Below are 7,113 nucleotides of genomic sequence, written 5' to 3'. Positions count from 1 at the left end.
CAGTAATTTACAAGTTGGTTGATGTGAGTTCTGTCATTTATGTGAGTTGAAAGTGTACAGTAGTGAAAGTTAGGGCCTATCTACACATTTATACGTATAGGGCCTACATTTGTATTTGATAATACATACGGTACTTACATTATCTAAAAAGCAAAATCCAACCCCCCCCCCAAAAAAAAAAAAAAGAGTAAATAAATAAAAATTTTAGCCTTGTAGGCCTACATGTATCTAAAAGAAAGAAACAAAATAGCCCCACTGTACGTGCCGGTAACTTTACGCGATTTGCCCTGAAGAAGGCGTACTTCATATCTACATGGAATATTCAGATCAAGTTTGTGGAATACATAGTAGATGGCACACTGGTGATAGTGGTGCCCATCATGGTACATGTACATTGAATGTCATAGTACTCAGAGAGTCAAGATGATTCTCCTTTGTCGTTGGCATACAGCTGGCGCTGTGCACAACAAACTGACCACATAAGTAAAATTCCAAGCTCCCTCCGGAGCCCTCCTGTGTTGTTTGGCGCTAGCTGTGTGTATGCGTACTACTCGTCTACACATTGAACTCACTCCTCTCTACCCGCACACCTGTGCCATGCTAAACTACATGACTGTACTGCACTACTACTGAGATTGCAATACACGCTGATATGATTGAGCGGAGCGTCTGTATCTGACTTTTGTATGGTGGCTTCTAAGGGCCAAAGTAAAACGACTGTGTGCTGAAAGTTCACCAAAATTTCACAAATATTTCACAATATGTTCACAAATAATTCACAATTATTTCACAAAATTCCTCTTTGCACAAGATTCACAAATATTTCACAATTCTTTCGCAATAAATTCGCAAAATATTCACAAATATTTCACAATTTTTTCACAAATACTTCACAACTTATTGCGAAATCCTCCCATATTTATCGCGAATTTCTTTTTACTGTCCTGAGGGGTATGGTATTCACTTGACCGAAAGATCGGTCTGTATCTGTCCGTCGGGGAATGTTCCGCGGAGACTGCGTCTGGCTTCACGGATCCCCTCCGTATACAGACCGAAGTCAATGATTGCGGCTCCTGTGTGGAGCAGTCGCGCACAGATCAAACGTTACGATAAACCAAATTTCAGACAGCTTTTTTACATTCAAACAAGTTTGACATGACATGACACATTATGCAGCAATATTTGGGATAAATTTCTCAATTGTGCAATCGAAATACTCACATAAACTCGGTTATAACGCAGACATTTTATCGATATCGCAACATCGCCGTTCGCAAGCTGTAAGTCGCCATTTTGAATCTGTAAGCCAATCACATGCGAGGTACGTGTTTTAGTAAAACAAACACGTATAAACTACCTCGCATGTGATTGGCTAATAGATTCATACTGTACGTTTCTGCAGTTTGAACGTGACGACGCGACAGGCTGTGTTTTACGTTGAAAATTCTACTAAAATTTTGGATTATTCATTAATCTAGTGAGTTTAATGTATTCTTAAAAAGCTAATTTCACTATACAAGCTTAAATTTGCCGACCTAGGGCCGTGAATTAGACGCAATCGAGAAGGGTGAGGTACCTCACCCAATTTTCCATAGAGACAGTGGTTAAGAACATCCACACAGCAATGGGTACTGCAACCTTCCGTCTGTCTACGGAGGACAGCGTTAATGGCAAAATATAAAAAGAGTCCTCCGGACAGACGGATCTTTCTGTCTAGGTATTCACGTAACTAGACGAATCTGTTCGACAGTCGACGGAAGGACGCAACAACACTCGACGGAAGGAGGAATTCATATTAGCTGCTAATTCATCAACTGTACGTGTCGTTATGTTGACGAAAAACGTGAGAAAGGAGTATTTCACAGGTATGAATCCGCTTTCACTGCACACCGATATTATGGTGGATGAATGTTGTTACGTGTAGACTGTAATGTTAGTACCAATCATAGCTTTTCGTGTACTGTTGCCGAGTGTTGGTGCATGGTGTAGGCCGATAACGATCTGGCTAGCCAGAATCCCCCAACTTTACTTGTCTTGTCAAAGTCAAGGAACAGGGAATTGAAGCCCCATAATACTCGATTGGTATAAGCTAATTAGCTTAGATCTAATATACAAACTTTCAAAATATAACAGTAAAATAATAGTTGTCAGTACTGCACTGGTATTCAGCTATAAATTTTTAGTAACGTTAAACATTAATTTAGATCTAATTGCAATCGTCCCAGTTTGCAGACTCTTCAGGCATAATACTAATGTTACGTCTAGTTTATTTAATTTGTATCACTGTCTAACATTAGTAGAATACATGTAGAACCACTCTCTACATAAATAGTGAATGGTCATGAGTGCGATACAAGATTTCGCACGAGGTGAAAGACAGAGGCGCTCTATTTGACGAGGCGAAGCCAAGTTGCAATGGGTGCGCGCCTCATCTTTCAGTTTCACTGAGCGCAAATTCTTGTTCCATTGCATGAGTAAAGATCATATAAGAGGGATAGATCTTTTTGTTTAACGTACAACACATCAAACGTCAACAGATGTGGTCCACACGTAGATTCTTGAATTTACACAGAAATGGCAACCATTTTCCATGAAAGATGAGCAGCTGCACAGCTGCAGTCACCGTGTACTGTATCTTTGTACACGAAGCTGATCGGTTGAAGTCGTGTAAAAAAATGAGGGACAAAAGATCTACGAGCTAGTGCTTGTTTATGAGCGCGCTTGTACGTAATTACACACGGGAAATGCTTGTTTATAACTTAATTGTGACATCAGAGCTGTGCAATGGAACAAAAACTTCGAGTCAATTGTGAGTTTAACACAGAAGTCAATGGAAAATGGTGACATCGGCCATCAGTGGGCCATCCATTTTTGCTCAAACAAAGATGCACGGCTGATAGCCAGAGCGAGCGATGGAACTTTTTAAAGTTTTACTGTTACTAAATGTCATGTGATGGGCAATCGACTAATCGTATTCAAAAGCTACATTCTAGTACTTGTACCGTGTTGTATACGGGTGATACGTTTTAGTACTAAAGCTTACTCTTACAGTGTAGTGTCTATGCACAGCCCTGACACTGTGTACACACAAGTGTAGCTGCTGGCGCACGGCTTCTGATCGGGCTACTGTCTAGTGACGTCTCATTCTTAAAGATACTAAACATTACCATGGATACAATCATTAGTCTACATTTGTAGTAGTCAGTACTGGTGTGTGTTCTATAATTTAATAAAAAGAATCTGTACATGACTAGGCCCCCTACAGTATATTATAATGCCAGCAAATGTGCATACATTGTAAGTAGGTTCTGCTTAGTACTTGATTAATTGCGACCAGCCTGAACATGAAGCATATATAAGTCTGTGTACAAGGAGTGCCCCGTGGTTAAGACGATGATATTCCGTGGCAGCTTCAGATCAGTAACAGGAACAGATCCGTTTATATCAAAGTGAGGAAAATGGGGGGAAAATAGAATCTAGGAATTTCCATGATCTCGCAAGTACGCAACAGCGAAAAAAATTCACCCACGACAAATTTTGCCAAACTGCTCTTCACTACTATGCCATACCCTTGTTAGCTTATCGTGTTACACACAGAGGCATACAGGTAGTATAATGCACACAGTCATGTTTACAATAGCAAGTGCACTGGTGCTGAAAGCCTGCATCTGTACATTAGCTACGAGGTTAGAGAACTGTATAGAGTAGTATTGGTGTGACAAAATATTAAAATGTGTGGGTTTTTGTCCCCGCCGCACGAGTTCGAGCAGGGGACTATGAAACGGGCTCCGTACGTGTGTGTGTCCGTCTGTCCGTCCGTCCGTCCGTCCGTCTGTGCGTCCGTGTGTGATCAAAATGTTCAATTTGCTACTTCTCTGTCATTTATGAGCCAATTTTGATTCTGTTTGCTTTATATGATAGCACTACATGGGAGCTTTGAAACTTCTACACAGAATTTCAGTTGTGACCTTTGACCTTGACCTTTGACCTATATTGTACATTTTGCTTCAAAATGCTACTCCTTCGCCATTTCTAACCCAATTTCGATTCCTTTTGCTTTGTGTGATGGCACTAGGTGAGGGCTTCAAAACTTCTACACAGAATTTTGACCTTTGACTTCTTTGACCTTTGACTTCTTTGACCTTTGACCTTGATTTTTGACCTATATTGTACATTGGCTACAAAATGCTACTCCTTCGCCATTTCTAACCCAATTTCGATTCCGTTTGCTTTATGTGATGGCACTAGGTGAGGGCTTCAAAACTTCTGCACAGAATTTTAACCTTTGACTTCTTTGACCTTTGACCTTGATTTTTTACCTATATTGTACATTTTGCTACTAAATGCTACTTCCGGCAGGGACATATATTACGCACCGCGTAATTTCTACTTTTCCTTGTTTTATTAGGGGGAGGGCCGATATTATTATACAGTGTATGTTCTGAGGAACTTTTGCCATGAACAGTCAGTGAATTTAACAAAATTAATGTCCATGCTATAGCTAACTAGGGTAGGGGGCAGGAGTTTAAAGTAGTACCAGTATGACAAAATGTGTAGGGGTAGGCTACCTGTATAACTCTAAGGAACTTTTGACATAATGGTCATGTGGTTGAATGTTTGTGGTTTCGTTTTTGGGTCAAAATGACATAAAATGACATAACACAACATAACATGACATAACATAACATTACATAACATAACATATTCATTTGAACAGTGGTCACCACTAAATGAGCTGAAGTAATAATCTTTAAAAATGAAAAAATACTTTGCCAACCCTTGGGTCAGAGCATTTTTCGACATCATTCAAGCAATGAATTTCTGTGTCTTAGATATCATTACGAAGATGAGATGGATGCATGTACCTACATTGTGGACTTTTGGTTATACAAATGTGTTAATGGGACTGTACAGTATTGGTTGAGGTAGGTATTCATGTTTTGAACATTCCTAAGTGAGATAATGAGAAACCTCTTTTGAAATATGAAAGAGCATGTAATTTTAAGAAGGATTCAATGCTTATTTGATGAAAATTGGTGTTCAAATGGCTGAGATATTCAAAAAGCACTAATAATAAAAGGTGACAGGCCATGCCTTTTATTAGGATCTCTTTGTTTCACCTTGTTTTGGGATATCTCAGCCATTTCAAAACCGATTTTCGTCAAATAAACTTTTGATACCCCTTAGAATCGCATGCTCTTTGACATCTCATAGAGTGGTTTCTGAATATCTCGCAAAACGTTAAAAACTAAATCCTCACCTCAACCAGAACTGTACACACCCTTTAAAGCCTGAAGTTGAGATGTGGAGAAGTAGATGACACCCACCTACACTGTATATTGTGCAACTTTATTCAAACATGCTTTTCTTTTTCTGTGGGCATCACAAATTGTCAGTCAGTTTTCTTTTATAGCATGTGATGCGAAATTTCATTCTATCAAATGCCTCCTATCATCAATCATTAGTGTGTGATGACAGTTATTGAATCCCTGAACTATGTGTGTTAGTTAAATTGAACTATTTAACTAACACACATATCATCTATTCATAATCCTGCCAGTGAATGCAAACTAATCTGTATAAAGACTTATCATACATTGTATAACAGAAGTTGTCTGTGGTCTACTCTTCCCCCTCAGATGGTAATGGATGACCTGAAAGTGGATGATCTGCACACTCAGGAAATGCTCTTGACTGGAGAGCATGTCTCTTTGAAGAACTTCCTTGGAGAGACCAGGAGGTGCGGTCATGACATACCTGGACAGAATGAAGACTTGTGATGAAATGCTTGACCAAGTTATCACCTTGAGAAGCTACAGTGTATGAGTAAGTAAAAAACATAACATTTTGTTTTGTACATGTACATCTACATAAACTTAAAACAAGAATGCAGTCATGAATGTATATAACATAAAAGAGTTAGGGACAAAGTAATTCATTTTTATTTTCAGGAATAGAGCCATTTTATTGATGTCAGTGATGGAATGCTACTTAGAAACTCTGATGGTGTGACTACCATTAGAGGATCACTTACATCAAATAAGTCTTAAACACTGAACGAAATGTTCAGAGCTAATCTGATGAGTTTTCTGGACATACATACCACACTGAGGTTAGGGCAAGATGACGTGCATTTCAGATAACGATGAAGATGCCAATAACTACAATTTCAAAGAAGTATGGATGTCTCCTTTTCAGCCTTTCATTTTGTGTTTATTGTCACTGCTATTGTAAATAGTAGCATTGTTAATGTTAATATTATCAATCATTATTTCAATTCAAATTTCCAAGCATTTGATCCTTGTATTTGTGATGATAATCTGCACAGGAGCATACTAAGCCTGGAGCTAAATTCCTGTCTGTTGTGGTGATAAGCCATATTATGACTCCTGGTCACGTATCTATCTCACAATACCCTATCTCACAACCTGCAACTTCTTATGAAAAAGTAAGGTGTTTTTTTTTTTTGTTTTGTTAATAAATTGCGCAGAAAAATGTACTGGTTAGGTATGTAGTTGATACATATATCTTATTTCACAGCCATTAATTCCACAGCCCAGCCAGACTTAACTTCAAAGCCATTAAATCTATTTTCAGATCATCCAAATGCTGAAACCCACCAAAGATGAGAACACTGACCAACTGGAAGCAGGCATCTCATCAATGTGCCCTCTTGATATATTTCCATCAAAGTCTGACAGGCAGCATAGGTCACAGGCTTGTCATCTTGTACTCCACAAGGAAAGTGAAGTAAAATTCAGATGAATCCATGTATGTAGATAAGATGGTGACATGTACAGAGAAACTAAAAACAGAATTAGAGATAAGTGAGGTATTGACACATGTATCCCTGATAGAGATATTAACCCACGTAGTGTCATCTAAAGCCTGCATAGCGAAATCATAATAAATTGTGCCAGTAATTACTTTCCTGGAGGTGGAAAATGTAAAGAGAAACTGAAAATAGCTAGCAATGTGAGTGAGGACTTGGCACATGATGGAGAGGTCTACATTGTGTCATCAAAAGCCTGCATATTGAATACATAACAAGCTGTGCTGAAGTTTCTTGCGAGGCAGTGCCCAAGGAGATGCTGACAGGTTTTCCTTTGAGAA

The 7,113-nt window shown here is 38.8% G+C and overlaps 1 long non-coding RNA gene across 1 annotated transcript; it reads left to right on the top strand.

The window, feature by feature from the left end:
• Positions 1 to 1,729: 1,729 nt before the first annotated feature.
• LOC139715354 (uncharacterized) lies at positions 1,730 to 7,113 on the top strand. Its single transcript, XR_011709818.1, has 3 exons — positions 1,730 to 1,865; positions 5,640 to 5,826; positions 6,598 to 7,113. It is a non-coding gene; the product is annotated as an uncharacterized lncRNA (long non-coding RNA).

The sequence above is a fragment of the Diadema antillarum genome, unplaced genomic scaffold (genome assembly GCF_040938485.1).
Source record: "Diadema antillarum isolate AM-2024a unplaced genomic scaffold, OU_Dant_1.0 scf00000047, whole genome shotgun sequence".
NCBI lineage: Eukaryota > Metazoa > Echinodermata > Echinoidea > Diadematoida > Diadematidae > Diadema > Diadema antillarum.
Note: the sequence above shows the minus strand (reverse complement) of the source record. Positions and strands in the feature narration are given on the sequence as shown.